The following is a 16031-nucleotide window of genomic DNA, read 5'->3' as shown; positions in this document are numbered from 1 at the left end:
CCAGAATTTTGTACAGCTGCAACATGACCTCATGGCTCCGAAACCCAATCCCTCTTCCAATAAAAGCTGACACACCGTCCGCTTTCTTAACAACCCTCTCAACCTGGGTGGCAACTTTCAGGAATCTATGTACATGGACACCGAGATCTCTTTGCTCATCCACACTACCAAGAATCTTACCATTAGCCCAGTACTCTGTCTTCCTGTTATTCCTTCCAAAATGAGTCACCTCACACTTTTCTGCATTAAACTCCATTTGCCACCTCTCAGCCCAACTCTGCAGCTTATCTATGTCCCTCTGTAACTTGTAACATCCTTCTGCACTGTCCACAACTTCACCAACTTTAGTGTCATCTGAAAATTTACTCACCCATCCTTCTATGACCTCCTCCGGGTCATTTATAAAAATGACAAATAGCTGTGACCCCAAAATAGATCCTTGTGGTACACCACTAGTAACTGGACTCCAGGCTGAACATTCCCCATCAACCACCACCCTTTGTCTTCTTCCAGCTAGCCAATTTCTGATCCAAACTGCTAAATCACCCTGAATCCCATGCCTCCGTATTTTCTGCAATAGCTTACCGTGGGGAACGTTATCAAACGTTTTACTGAAATCCATATACACTACATCAACTGCTTTACCCTCATCCACCTGTTTGGTCACCTTCTAAAAGAACTCAATAAGGTTTGTGAGGCATGACCTACCCTTCACAAAACCGTGTTGACTATCTCTAATCAAATTATTCCTTTCGAGACGATTATACATCCTATCTCTTATAAATGTCTTTCCAAGACTTTGCCCACAACAGAATTAAAGCTCACTGGTCTATAGTTACCGGGGTTGTCTCTACTCCCCTTCTTGAACAAGGGGACAACATTTGCTATCCTCCAGTCTTCTGGAACTATTCCTGTAGACAAAGATGACTTAAAGATCAAAGCCAAAGGCTCAGCAATCTCTTCCCTAGCTTCCCAGAGAATCCTAGGATAAATCCCATCCGGCCCAGGGGACTTATCTATTTTCACACTTTCCAGAATTGCTAACACCTCCTCCTTATAAACCTCAAGCCCTTCTAGTCTAGTAGCCTGTATCTCAGTATTCTCCTCGACAACATTGTGCTTTTCCTGTGTGAATACTGACGAAGAATATTCATTTAGCACCTCTCCTATCTCCTCGGACTCCGCGTATAACTTCCCACTACTGTCCTTGACTGGCCCTATTCTTACCCTAGTCATTCTTTTATTCCTGACATATTTATAGAAAGCGTTAGGGTTATCCTTGATCCTACCTGCCAAAGACTTCTCATGTCCCTTCCTGGCTCTTCTTAGCTCCATCTTTAGGTCCTTCCTAGCTAACTTGTAACACTCGAGCGCCCTAACTGACCCTTCACATCTCATCTTTACATAAGCCTCCTTCCTCTTGACAAGTGTTTCGACTGCTTTAGTAAACCTAGGTTCCCTCGCTCAACCACATCCTCCCTTCCTGACAGGTACATACTTATCAAGGACACGCAATTGCTGCTCCTTGAACAAGCTCCATATTTCCATTGTGCCCATCCCCTGCAGTTTTCCTCTCCATCCAATGCATCCTAAGTCTTGCCTCATCGCATCATAATTGCCTTTCCCCCAGATATAACTCTTGCCCTGCAGTATATACCTATCCCTTTCCATCACTAAAGTAAACGTAATCGAATTGTGGTCACTATCACCAAAGTGCTCACCTACCTCCAAATCTAACACCTGTCCTGGTTCATTACCCAGTACCAAATCCAATATGGCCTCGCCTCTCGTTGGCCTATCTACATACTGCGTCAGGACACCCTCCTGCACACATTGGACAAAATCGGACCCATCTAAAGTACTCGAACTATAGCGTTTCCAGTCAATATTTGGAAAGTTAAAGTCCCCCATAACAACTTTCGCTCCTATCCAGAATCATCTTTGCAATCCTTTCCTCTACATCTCTGGAACTTTTTGGAGGCCTATAGAAAACCCCTAACAGGTGGCTTCACCTTTCCTGTTTCTAACTACAGCCCATACTACCTCAGTAGACGAGTCCTCATCAAACGTTCTTTCTGCCACCGTAATACTGTCCTTGACTAACAATGGTACCCCTCCCCCTCTTTTACCACCTTCCCTGAGCTTACTGAACTTACATCCAGGTACTTTTTAAAGGATGTGAAGCAACCCACCTCCAGCACCCTCCCAGTCAGTGCTTTCCAGACCGTTACCACCCTCAAATTCCCCATAAACTTTCCACCCCTCACCTTGAACTTGTGTCCCCTCATAATCGACCCTTCAACTAAGGGGAACAGCTGTTCCTTATCCAACCTCTGTCCATGCCCCTCATAATCTTGTACACTTCAATCAGGTCGCCCCCTCAGTCTTCTTTGCTCCAGCAAAAACAACCCAAGCCTATGCAATCACTCTTCACAACCCTACCCAGTGCAATCACATCCTTCTTATAATGTGTCAACCAGAACTGCACACCTTACTCCAGCTGTGGCCTCACCAATGTTCTGTATAACTCCAACATAACTTTCTTGCTTTTCTAATCTGTGCCACGATTGATAAGGGCACCGTACGAACCTGCCTTTCTGCCTTCAGAGATCAACATATCCCTTTGAAGAGGTACGGTATAGCTTTGCATTTTGTCCTGGGACATGTTTGCTGGAGGTCAGGTGCCTTTTAGCATAGGTCAGGTGTCTTTAGATGTGTTAAAAGTAGGCATATATGCCCATAAAAAGTGCGTAAACCTATTACTATCCAGCTTCGGGGAACTGTGAAAAACAACTGTTAAAGGGGCCTTTCAAAAGTGTCAGAAGAACCTGGAGAAGGGCCCTGTCAAGACATTTAAAAGCATGTCCTATGAATCTTTGAAAATAACATCTGGAGTGTTAAAAAGAAAATTAGTTTCTTGCTATTTCGTTCTGTTTGTTGTTATAAGGCTGAACGTTTGCATTATTAGATTGGTGCTGCATGACTGATTCAACAACCATCCATTATCACCTCGGGTTCCTGCTATTTCACAGTTTGACAAACAATTGCAAGGGGTTAAAGACTCTTTGATGTGGGACTATGAATTACAATGCTTGCTGTTATGAGGGATCATTCACTTTAATGAATGTTTGTTGTTTCAGGCTTTAAGTAGCTGAATGAATGTAAATGTAGTCAATGGATTTTTATGAATGAGAGTGTTTTTTTCATTATGTTGAAGTCTAAAGTAGACACTTCAAAATCTATTTTATGGAACTTCCTTTAATCTCATCTCTGCATGGACCTTGAGGTCCATCCATGGCGAATACTAGGTGAGATGACATGGAAGATGTAAGGGAAAAGGCTGGTGGTGGTGGGTAGGCATGTGTAGACACTAAGTCAGCATGGGGCTACAAAGGGCCATCAGGAGTGGCTGGAGGGGCATAAATTGCCATGGAGAGCATGAGGGACCATGGAGTTTGGGTACAAGGGCATGGACTGGCATAGAGGATGTGAGGGGTCATGGGTGTGAGTACAGGGCATGATGTCGCAACGGTTAGCATGGATGGGGCATGGGAAGTTGAGACAATGTTGAGGGTGAGGTCTGGATGAATGTTTCATGTTTCAATCTTTATTTTTTATTTTTGGACCTAGTGCCGGAACCCCGCAGCAGGCCTTTTGCCCAGCCCACCTCTGTACACGGCAGCCTCCTCACATCTTCCTGGGTCATCAATCCTGACTCTTATTGTAACCTGCCATCTTATACCGAATGTCCGCCGTCTTGGCAGCCATTTTTAAATGTTGTGTTTATGGAGCCACAAATTCTCCTGTCTCTGTGCACCCTACCCAAGAGTGAAAATCTGGGCCTCAATGTGCAGAGTACTAAAAATGACTTTTCTATCCATCTATAATTCCTCAGTCAGTGGTAGATAATTTAAGGTGCAAAATTATGACATTCTTTTCATCATTTTAATTAATCTGGATAGCAGAACAGAAGAGTATCTCTTGACAATTACCCTCATTCATAATAGCTTCTGCTAAACTGACAGAATATTGTTGTGTTTACAATCTTGTGAATTTGGTAATGCATTCCTCTCCATCTATTCTGTTGCTGAATTAACCTGATTATCTTTCACAGTTCATTACACCGAACATTACAGCGCAGTACAGGCCTTTCGGCCCTCGATGTTGCGCCGGCCTGTGAAACCACTCTGAAGCCCAACTACACTATTCCCTTATTGTCCATATGTCTATCCAATGACCATTTGAATGTCCTTAGTGTTGGCGAGTCCACTACTGTTGCAGGCAGGGCATTCCACGCCCTTACTACTCTCTGAGTAAAGAACCTACCTCTGACATCTGTCTTATCTCTATCTCCCCTCAATTTAAAGGTATGTCCCCTCGTGCTAGACATCACCATCCGAGGAAAAAGGCTCTCACTGTCCAGCCTATCCAATCCTCTGATCATCTTGTATGCCTCAATTAAGTCACCTCTTAACCTTCTTCTCTCTAACGAAAACAGCCTCAAGTCGCTCAGCCTTTCCTCATAAGATCTTCCCTCCATACCAGGCAACATTCTGGTAAATCTCCTCTGCACCCTTTCCAATGCTTCCACATCCTTCCTATAATGCGGCGAACAGAATTGCACGCAATACTCCAAATGCGGCCGCACCAGAGTGTTGTGTCGGTGCAACATGACCACATGGCTCCTAAACTCAATCCCTCTACCAATAAAAGCTAACACACCGTATGCCTTCTTAACAACCCTCTCAACCTGGATGGCAACTTTCAGGGATCTATGTACATGGACACCGAGATCTCTCTGCTCATCCACACTGAGTAAGAGCAACAAATGTGTCACGTGTGCCATAGACTACTTTAAACAATTGTTTTTACATGTCATATTAAAACGCGAAAGCCACAAAGATAAGAAACAAACTTTTTTGTTGCTTAGTAATAGTTTCAGGCCTAATATATATGGAGCTGGTAAAATTAATTTATCCTCAGGCAATTTTACTATCGTGGCTTTATCCTGCAACAGTTCCTCTGGGCCAGAGTTTTTCAAAGTGCAGCTCATGGCCCACAGATGGGTCATGGTCGGGTGTCGGGAGGGGCACGAAGCGATCTGTTTCAGCATTCCCACGGTGATCCTGATCACAGGAGAACTGCCCAATGGCTGCGACCGGCATCTCAATTGAGAATGGCGGCCACTACTGTGTTTTAAATGAGAACGAAATTCAACCCTGGTTTAATGAAGAGTGCTGGACAGCATGCCAGCAGCAACACCAGGCATACCTAAAAATGAGGTGTCAACCTGTGGAAGGTACAACACACGACGACTTGCATGCCAAACAGCACAACCAGCAAGTAATAGACAGAGCAAAGTGATTCCGCACCAATGGATCAGGTCTAAATTCTGAAGTATTGCCACATCCAGTCATGAATGGTAATGGACAATTAAAGAACTCACTGGCGGAGGAGGCTCCACAAATATCCCCACATTCCTGATGGAAGAGCCCATAGAATTTACAATGCAGAAGGAGGCCATTCAGCCCATCGAGTCTGCACCAACCCTTGGAAAGAGCACCCCACTTAATCCCACACTTCCAACCTATACCCATAACCCAGTAACCCCACCTAACCTTTTTTTTGGACACTAAGGGCAATTTAGAATGGCCAATCCACCTAATCTGCACATCTTTGGACTGTCGGAGGAAACCGGAGCACCCGGAGGAAACCCACGCAGACACGGGGAGAACGTGCAGATTCCGCACAGACAGTGACCCAAGCCAGGAATTGAACCTGGGACCATGGAGCTGCGAAGCAACTGTGCTAACCACCATGCTACCATGCTGCCCACATTTGTTTTTTATAAATTCCCACGACTATCCTTGACCGGCCCTAACCTCACCCTGGACAGTCTTTTATTTCTCACAGAAGAGTAAAAAGCCTTGGGGTTTTCCTTGATAGCCCAATACATCAATGCAAAAGATAAGTCTGAAGCACTCACCACAATCTTCAGGCAGAAGTATCAAGTGGATAATCTATCTCCGTCTCCTCTGGAGGTCCCTAGCATCACAGATGCCAGTCTTCAGCCTATTGGATTCACTCCATGTGATATCAAGACATGGCTGAAGGCACTAGATGCTGAAAAGGCCATGGGCCTTGACAATATTCCGGTGATCGTACTGAAGACCTGTGCTCCAGAACTTTCCGTGCCCTGAGCCAAGCTGTTGCTGTAAGCTGCCACATTGGGATCTACCTGGAAATGTGGAAAATTGCCCAGGTATAGCCTGTACACAAGAAACAGGGCAATTCAACCCGGTCAAATACCACATTATCAGTCTATTTTCGATCATCAGTAATGTGATAAAGGGATCATCAACTGGGCAATCAGGAGGCACTTGCTTAGCAGTAACCTGCTCATTGATGCTCAGTTTGGGTTCTGCCAGGATCACTCAGCTGCTCACCTCATTACAGAATTGGTTCAGAAATAAACAAACAGGTCTATTCCAGAGGTGAGGTGAGAGTGACTGCCCCTGATACCAATGCAGCACTTGACCGAGTGTGGCATCAAGGTTTTACCTCGTAAAACTGGAGTTATCGGAATCAGTGGAAAATCTTCCACTGGTTGGAGTTATTCCTGGCACAAAGGAAGATGGTTCTTAGAATCATAGAATTTACAGTGTAGAAGGAGGTCATTCAGCCCATCGAGTCTCCACCAGCCCTTGGAAAGAGCACCCCACTTAAACCCAAGCCTCCACCCTATCCCAGTCACCCCACCCAGCCGTTTGGACACTAAGGGCAATTTATCATGGCCAATCCACCTCACCTGCATATCTTTGGACTGTGGGAGGAAACCGGAGCACCCGGAAGAAACCCACGCAGACACGGGGAGAACGTGTGGACTCAGCAAAGACAGTGACCAAGCCAGGAATCGAACGTGGGACCCTAGAGCTGTGAAGCAACTGTGCTAACCACTGTGCGGCTGTGCTGTCCACGGTTGTGGTGATTGGCAACCAATCATCCCAGTTCTAAAACATCACTGTAGGAATTCCTTTGAGTAGTGTCCCAGGCCCAAATATCTTTCTCTACTTCATCAATTCTTTTCATTCCGTCATCAGGTCAGATGTGGGAATGTTTGCTGATGATTACATAATATTCAGCAACATTCATGACTCATCAGAGACTGAAGCAGTCCATGTCCAAATGTAGCAAAAACAATATCCAGGCTTGGACCAACAATTGGCAAATAACATTCAACAAGAATCCAACAAGGGTGGCATGGTGGCACAATGGTTAGCACTGTAGCCTTACAGCACTAGGGACCTGGAAGCTCTGGTTTCCTCCCACAGTCCAAAAGATGCACAGGTTAGATGGATTTGCCATGTCAAAAATTGCCCCTCAGTGTCCTAACATGTGTAGGTTAGACTATGTTGTTGTGGGGGTGGGGGTGGGGGTGGGAGTGGTGTTGGTGTTCTTTCGGAGGGTCGGTGCGGCTTTGATGGTCTAAATGTCCTCCTTCTGCACTGTAGGAATTCTATGAATTACATCTTGACTTTCAGTCACATGCCCATTACTGGACACCCCACTATAAACCTCTTGGTGTTCACATTGACCAGAAACTGGAATGGACTTGCCAGATAAATACTCCAGCTAAAGGAGCAGATCAGAGGCTGCGAATTCTGAACAAGTAACTCAATTCCAGGGGCAGCACGGTGTGGCAGTGGTTAGCACTGCTGCTGCCTCGCGGAGCCGAGGACCCGGGTACAATCCAGGCCTGGGGTCACTGTTCGTGTAGAGTTTACACATTCTCCCTGTGCTGGGTGGGTCTCACCCCCACAACCCAAAGATATGCAGGGTAGGTGGATTGGCCACACCAAAATACCCCTTAATTGGAAAAAATTAATTGGGTTCTCCAAATTTATTTTTTGAAAACTTAACTGACTCCCCAAAGCCTGTCCACAAGACACATTCAAGAGTGTGATGGTATACTCTGCACTTGCCTGGATGAGTCCAGCTTCAACAACACTTAAGAAGCTTGACACAATCCAAGACAAAGAAGCCCACTTGACTAGCATCACTTCCACAAACATTCACTCCCTCACCACCAACGTACCACAGCAACAGTGTGTACCGTGTACAAGATGCACTGGAGGATCCTTCAGCTGCACCTTCCAAATCCACCACTGCTGCCATCCAGGAGGACAAGTGCAACAGATGCAAAGGAGCACCACCATCTTCAAGTTCACCTCCAAGCCACTAACCATCCTGGCTTGGCAACATATCACGAGTCCTTCACTGTCGCTGAGCCAAAATTCTGGAATTCCCTCCCTAACTGCACAATGGGTGTACCTGCACAATATGGGCTGCAGTGGTTCAAGAAGATAGTTCATCACTATCTTCCAAAGGGCAATTAAGGATGGGTGATAAATGTTGACCTATCAACAATACTCATATCCCGAAAATATATTTTAAAAATAAATAGACGCAATCACATTTTGTAATGGAGCAAAATAGAATTGGCTCAATTGATTCCAAGCAAGAACAACCATTGCGAATGAGGATCTTTCAGTGGTAATTATTTGATAGTGCAGTCAAGCAGTGTACATTCATTCTCTATTGATGTGATGGACCATGCTCCATGCCTGAGGAACAAATGCTTCATTGTGATTTGTACGTAGTGTTAATTGGATGTGATGTGCTACTGGCCCACTTGATGGATTCAACATGACAGCTGATCATTTTGGTAGTCAGGCCTCATTTTAATGAATCTGGTGAGCTGCCAATGTGAAACACATTCCCCTAGGCAAGCTGCTGATCTTGTGGCGGGGGGGGGGGGGGGAGATTACTATGTAGTATCCAGCACAGCAAGTAGACTGAGTGTTGGAGGGTTTCAAGGCTCAAAATAAGTAATTCCGTTAAAAATAGGAGTGCAAACCTCACAGCAGCTGACGGTGCCTTAAATGTACACTCACAAAGGTTCCTTCCCAATTTCTATTGCCTCTGAGAAAAGCAAAAGCTGCAAATGTTTGACATATGAAATAAAAACAGGAAGTGCTGGAAAGGCCCAGGAGATATGGCAGCTTCTATGGAGGGAGAAAGAGTTGGGACACGATCTACTGGCCAATAGGAGTGTGTTGTGACCGGTAGATCCCGTGGGCTTCCCGACAGCATAATGCCTCATGGGATCTACCCAAGTCCCGCGAGGCATCAGGGTCAGGAACCCGGCGCCAAAAGGGGGGACCAGGTAGTCTTAAACCTACTGAAGTCCACTTCCCCAATATCTACCAGCCTCCCGGGATCTACTGCAGCCGGGCGCCGTTCAGTACAGATCCACACAAACGCGGAATGGCACCCGGGAACTCTCCCAGGCGATTGGAGGCTCCTGGGTGGTCAGAGGTAGGGCTCGGAGCCCCCCTGACCTTCCCTCTGGAATGCAGGCACCTTGGCACTGCCAGGCTTATACCTTGGCACTGCGACTCATGCCCGGGTGGCATAGCCAAGCCAGTAGGGGTACTACCGGGTGCCAGGGCAAGGGTGCTCAGGTACCAAGGTGGCACTTCCAAGGATCGGGGCCTGAAAGCGGCCATGCCCATGAAAGGAGCGTAGAGGGGGGTTTGAAGGTTGGGGGCGTGCATGGCAGTTGTTGTGACCAAAGGCAAGGATTCCACACGTAGCTAGATAGACAGGATACAATAAGGTTTATTCTATCACTCCACAATACAATAACTCTTTCTCCACTCTCAGGGTCCTCTTCCTGGACCTGCTCAGGCCAGGGTTTATATCCTATGGGGTTCCTCAAATTGGGAGGAAGCTCCGCTCCTAATCACCTAGAGAGTTTGTATCCAAGGTATCGGAAAGGAATCTGATACAATGTAGGTTCAGACCCCTTGGGGGGGTTGGAACACCAGGTAAGGATTTTTTTTTAAAGCATTTAAAGTATCCAATTCCTTTTTTCAATTAAGTGGCAATTTAGCATGGCCAATTCACCTACCCTGCACATGCTTTTGGGTTGTGGGGGTGAGACCCACGGAGACACTGGGAGAATGTGCAAAAACCATACGGACAGTGGCCCGGGGCCGAGATTGAACCCGGGTCCTCAGCGCCGTGAGGCAGCAGTGCTAACCACTGTGCCGTCGTGCTGCATAACACCAGGTAAGAAGGGGCTTCTGGGAGATTGGAGGGGAAAGGTTGGGGGTCCTGAAAGGGGTGTGGAGGAGCCTGAAGAGCAGGGGGCCCCCCCAGTCACCCTATAGCAGAGTGTCCTCACTTGGGGAGGTGGGGGGTAATGCCCATTTGGGTGGGGAGTGACATCACTGGTGTGAACAGCCAGTAAATCCCGTCCCTAATGTCATGGTGCCTTGATAAAGATGGAGGCTGGATTTACCGGCTGTTCACACCGGCGGACATTCCGGTTGCACGCACCAGGCGCACGGGTTTCCCAGTGATGTGGGGTGTTGTCACCGGGAAATCTCATTAACAATGGCGGGGTCGGTAGATGCCACTGGCCGTCCGCCTCCACTGTTGAAAAACACGTGGTCAGTAAATCCCTCCTCGACTGTCTTGCAAAGGGCACATATCAAACCTGTGAATGTTATGGTCTGTGTGGCCGGAAAGAAAGCATTTACATCACACTTCCCATGACCACCAACTAAGTGTGCATGAAATCACAGCCACACCAATTCCTGACAACAAATTATAACATTTATACCACAAAGTCGCTCATTATTTGCAATGAAGCAAAAGTAAAAACATGCAAGAAGTTGCAGAATTTTCAAGAAAGTAATGTCTCAAGTTGCTCAGTGTTAAATGCTTCTGTCTTCTGCAGCCATCCTGTTGTAATTATATTCACCTGTATTGGGTGCCAATTCATTCTGTTAACCCATCAGTGTGGGTATCTGGTAGTAATTTGTGTCACTCCGAAATTATCCTTACAGGCAATTCGCCTTGGCGATAGAGCCGCTGCCAATGGTGTAAGGGCGCTGAGGAGCAGTGGAGGGATTGAGCAGGGAATGCGTCGAGCATAGGATCTCATTGAATATGAACGATCTGTCACTGTATATTTCAGACCCGGTGGGCAACATTAGAGGCATCATGGGGATCCTGGAGCAGTTTGGCCGGTTCTCAGGATACATGGGAAAAAGCGAGGTGTTCCCAATTGAGACTAGAGGACAGGAAAGGAGAATAGGGGAGTTGCCGTTTCGGGTGACGGGGGCGAGTTTTCGATATTTGGGTATCCAGGTGGTGTGGAGCTGGGTGCAGTTGCACAGGCTGAACCTGGCTTCGTCAGTGGAGCAGATGGGGGGTGGGGGGGAATTTAAGAGGTGGGGTGTGCTGCTGATGTCACTGGCAGGGCGGGAGCAGACAGTAAAAATGACGGTGCTGCCAAGGTTTCAGTTTGTTTCAGGACCTTCCAACCTTCATCCCCAAGTCATTTTTTAGGCAGGTCAATGGGCTGATCTCTGGATTTGTGTGGGCGGAGAAGACCCCGTGGATTAGGAGAGCTTCCTTGCAGCGGGGGCGGGGTGGGGGTGGCTGGTGTTGCTGAGTATAATGAATGAGGGAGAATGCGGTGAATATTGCCATGGTTAGGAAAAGGGCCATGGGATAGGGGTCGGTGTGGGGACAGGTGGAGGCGGCATCGCTTAGGGGTACGTGTTTAAGGGCTTTGTTATTTTGCACCTTCACTGTTCTTGCCAGATACTCCATGAGCCCAGTGGTGGTGTCGGCCCTAAGGGTATGGGTGCAGTGGCTATAGCATCTGGGGCTGGAGGGTGCCACGGTGTGAGCGCCAATTTGTAATAACCATAGGTTTTCGTCGGCGGGGCAGGGACAAGGTTTCGGGACAGTGATTGAGTGCTTTGGCGATCTGTTTATGGGGCAAGATTTATGAAGTTGGAGATCCTGGAGCAAGAGTATGAGTTACCATGGGGGAGTGGCTTGAGGAACCGGCAGCTTTGGGACTTTGCAAGGAGGGAAGTGCCATCCTTTCTGTCCCGAAACCTTGTCCCTGCCCCGCCGACGAAGGACGAAATAGGGGGGATGGCAGATGTCTATAAGGAGTTGAGGGAGTGGGAGGGGGCCCTGGTGGGGGATATTTTGCATGAGTGGAAAGAAGAGCTGGGAGGGGAGGTGGGGGCTGGGATGTGGGTGGAGGCCCTGCGGAGGTGAACACGTCCTCATCTTGTGCAAAGCTAAGCCTTACCCAGTTTAAACTAATTAAATCTCATTAACTGTGTGTGTATATTTGTGTAGTAACATTTCAGCCCTTTGTTATTTAGACTGTCTGTAAATTCTCTAAATTAAATAATCACTTGTGACAAAAACCATTGCATTGAATTTTAGCAAGTGGAACTTAATATGCAGGTCAAGTGCTCCGTCTGTGCGATTGGGAAGAGCTGAAAAGAAACAAATCAGGGGCGAACTTCTCCGGAAACGGCGCGATGTCCGCCGACTGGCGCCCAAAACGGCGCCAATCAGACGGGCATCGCGCCACCCCAAAGGTGCGGAATGCTCCGCATCTTTGGGGGCCGAGCCCCAACATTGAGGGGCTAGGCCGACGCCGGAGGAATTTCCGCCCCGCCAGCTGGCGGAAACGTCCTTTGTTGCCCCGCCAGCTGGCGCGGAAATGACATGTCGGGGCGGCGCATGCGCGGGAGCGTCAGCGGCCGTTGAAAGTTTCCCGCGCATGCGCAGTGGAGGGAGTCTCTTCCGCCTCCGCCATGGTGGAGACCGTGGCGGAGGCGGAAGGGAAAGAGTGCCCCCACGGTACAGGCCCGCCCTATACCGATTAGGATCGTTGGGCCCCGATCGCGGGCCAGGCCACCGTGGGGACACCCCCCGGGGTCAGATCGCCCCCCCCCCCCCCCCCAGGACCCCGGAGCCCGCCCACGCCGCCTTGTCCCGCCGTTCAAAAGGTGGTTTAATCCACGCCGGCGGGACAGGCAATTTATCGGCGGGACTTCGGCCCATCCGGGCCGGAGAATCCAGCGTGGGGGCCCGCCAACCGGCGCGGCCCGATTCCCGCCCCCGCCGAATATCCGGTACCGGAGACTTCAGCAACCGGCGTTGGCGGGATTCACGGCAGCCCCCGGCGATTCTCCAACCCGGCGGGGGGTCAGAGAATGACGCCCCAGATTTTAAATATGAAGATTAAAGCAAATTACTGCGGATGCAGAAAGCTAAACAAAAACAGAAAATGCTGGAAATTCTCAGCAGTTCTGACTGCATTTGAGTGGAGAGAATGTGCAGCTCCTTCGATCTCATTGGTTGTATCTGCTGCTCCCAATGGGCTCTACTCTACATTGGATAGACTAAAAAGGCAGACTGGTTGACTGCTTTGTAGAACACCCTCGGTCGGTCCTCAAGCAGGATCCAGACCTTCCTGTAGCCGCCATTTCAACTCACCGTCCTGCTCTCATGTCTACATGTCCGTCCTTGGCCTGCTGCAATGTTCCAGTGAAGCCCAGCACAAACTGGAGGAAGAGCACCTCATCTTCCGATTAGGCACGTTACAGCCTTCAGGACTTAACAGTGAGTTCAACAACTTCAGACTGTGAACTCTGTCATCATATTCACTCCATTTTTATTTTTATCAATCTATTTCAATTTCTTCCATCGATCTATTTTTCCCTCACCACCATATCCACCCCCCACCGCCACACACCCACAAGAGCCATCTGTTCCTTGTTCTATGTTGTACTTTGTCACAATGCTTACCCCTGCTCTGCCATTGACACATTCTGATCTCTTCATTTGCCACTATCAGCACTCTTCTTAGCCATGACAACCACCACTTTTTGTCCGTGACATTTTTGTTAATCCCTCCCAGGCCTCCATCTATTGCTGGTCCTCAATTCAGACTGCATACTCAACCCTCCCAAACACCTCAACAGTATAAATCTCACCTTGGCGAGATTCTCCAACCCCCCGCCGGGTCGTAGAATCGCCGGGGGCTGGCGTGAATCCCGCCCCCGCCGGTTGCCGAATTCTCCGGCACCGGATATTCGGCGGGGGCGGGAATTGCGCCGCGCCGGTTGGCGCCCCCCCCCCCCCCCGCGATTCTCAGGCCCAGGTGGGCCGAAGCCCCGCTGCTAAAATGCCTGTCCTGCCGGCGTAGATTAAACCACCTACCTTACCGGCGGGACAAGGCGGCGCGGGTGGGCTCCAGGGTCCTGGGGGGGCGCGGGGCGATCTGGCCCCGGGGGGTGCCCCCACGGTGGCCTGGCCCGCGATCGGGGCCCACCGATCCGCGGGCGGGCCTGTGCCATGGGGGCACTCTTTTCCTTCCGCCTTCGCCACGGTCTCCACCATGGCGGAGGCAGAAGAGACTCCCTCCACTGTGCATGCGCAGTAATGCCGTCAGCGGCCGCTAACGCTCCCGCGCATGCGCCGCCCAGAGATGTCATTTCCGCGCCAGCTGGCGGGACACCAAAGGCCTTTTCCGCCAGCTGGCGGGACGGAAATTCGTCCAGGGCAGAAATTCATCCGGCGCAGGCCTAACCCCTTAAGGTTGGGGCTCGGCCCCCCAATATGCGGAGCATTCCGCACCTTTAGGGCGGCGCGATGCCCGACTGATTTGCGCCGTTTTAGGCGCCAGTCGGCGGACATCGCGCCGATACCAGAGAATTTCACCCCTTATTTCCATTTCTCCCCAGCTCTGATGATATCATCCAGACTCCAAACTTTCTCTCACCACAGATGTGAAATGTAATGTGTAAAACTGGAAGAAAAACTTTTGCCTGAATTTTCATCCTCGCGGCGGGAGGGGTGGGGGGGTTGGGAAAATGATCAACTCTGCATGCCTGCCTCAGGAGAAAGTGCATGTCAAAGTGCGGTGTTGATTGCTGGAGTCATTCAGCTGGCCTTTGAGGATGTTTGGAGGCAGCCAGATGGCTGTCAGGTATAGAGGTTGACTGGTTAAAAGGCCCTTTCCGGTGACAGCGGCTCAAGATGGCTGAGCAAGTGGAGCAGAAGAAGAGGACTTTCAGGAAATTTACCTACAGAGGTGTTGACCTTGATCAGCTCCTGGATATATTCTATGAACAGCTGATGGAGTTGTATTGTGCCTGCCAGCACCCGTGTGAACAGAGGCCTGCGCTGCAAACAGCACTCCCTCCTGAAGAGGCTGCGCAAGACCAAAAAGGAAGCTCCACCAATGGAGAAACCAGAGGTTGTCAAAACTCACCTTTAGGATATGATTATCCTCCCAGAGATGGTTGGCAGCATGGTTGGTGTGTACAATGGCAAAACCTTTAATCAGGTTGAAATCAAGCCTGAAATGATTGGCCATTACCTTGGCGAGTTCTCCATCACGGCAGATCTGGTACCGCTGCCACTCACTCCTCCAGGTTCATACCTCTGAAGTAAACCATTTACCCGCAATGTCATGGGACTTTGTCCCAGTGAAAATAAAAATGCAAAGACACAGCCATAAGACATAGGAGCAGAATTAGGCCACTTGGCCCATCGAATCTGCACCGCCCGTTCAATCATGGCTGATATTTTCTCATCCCCATTCTCCTGCCTTCTCCCCATAACCCCTGATCCCCTTATTAATCAAGAACCTATCTATCTCTGTCTTACCCTCTCACCCTCCAAACAATCATCACACCCATCCTTGCCACATCATGGCCCCACCCCCAGCTATGTCCATACATGCCCCCTATGCTACGTTCTGCCCTTAGAATCAGTAGAATCCCTGCATTGCAGAAGGAGGCCATTTGGCCCATCAAGTCTGCACCCCCCCAAAAGCAGCACAGTGACGCAGTGGTTAGCACTGCTGCCTCAAGCGCTGAGGACCCGGGTTCGATCCTGGCCCTGGGTCACTGTCCGTGTGGAGTTTGCGCATTCTCCTTGTGTCTGCGTGGGTCTCACCCCCACAACGTAATGATGTGTGGCCACGCTAAATTGCCCTTTAATTGGAAAAAATTAAGAAAAAGTCTGCACCAGCACTCTGAAAGAGCACCCTACCGAGGCCCACTCCCCCGTCCTCGCCCTATAACCACATCTAACCTCCATCCACCCCCTCAGGCCCCTCATGACCCCCATGC

At 49.2% G+C, this 16031-nt stretch overlaps 1 protein-coding gene and 1 pseudogene across 1 annotated transcript in view; one reads left to right on the top strand and one right to left on the bottom strand.

Annotated features, from left to right (window-relative positions):
- Positions 1–16031, bottom strand: part of LOC140427416 (uncharacterized) — a 363190-nt gene that overhangs the window by 138399 nt on the left and 208760 nt on the right. The window lies entirely within an intron of this gene.
- On the top strand, positions 14932–15348 carry LOC140427202 (small ribosomal subunit protein uS19 pseudogene; annotated as a pseudogene).

The sequence above is a fragment of the Scyliorhinus torazame genome, chromosome 7 (genome assembly GCF_047496885.1).
Source record: "Scyliorhinus torazame isolate Kashiwa2021f chromosome 7, sScyTor2.1, whole genome shotgun sequence".
Taxonomy (NCBI): domain Eukaryota; kingdom Metazoa; phylum Chordata; class Chondrichthyes; order Carcharhiniformes; family Scyliorhinidae; genus Scyliorhinus; species Scyliorhinus torazame.
Note: the sequence above shows the minus strand (reverse complement) of the source record. Positions and strands in the feature narration are given on the sequence as shown.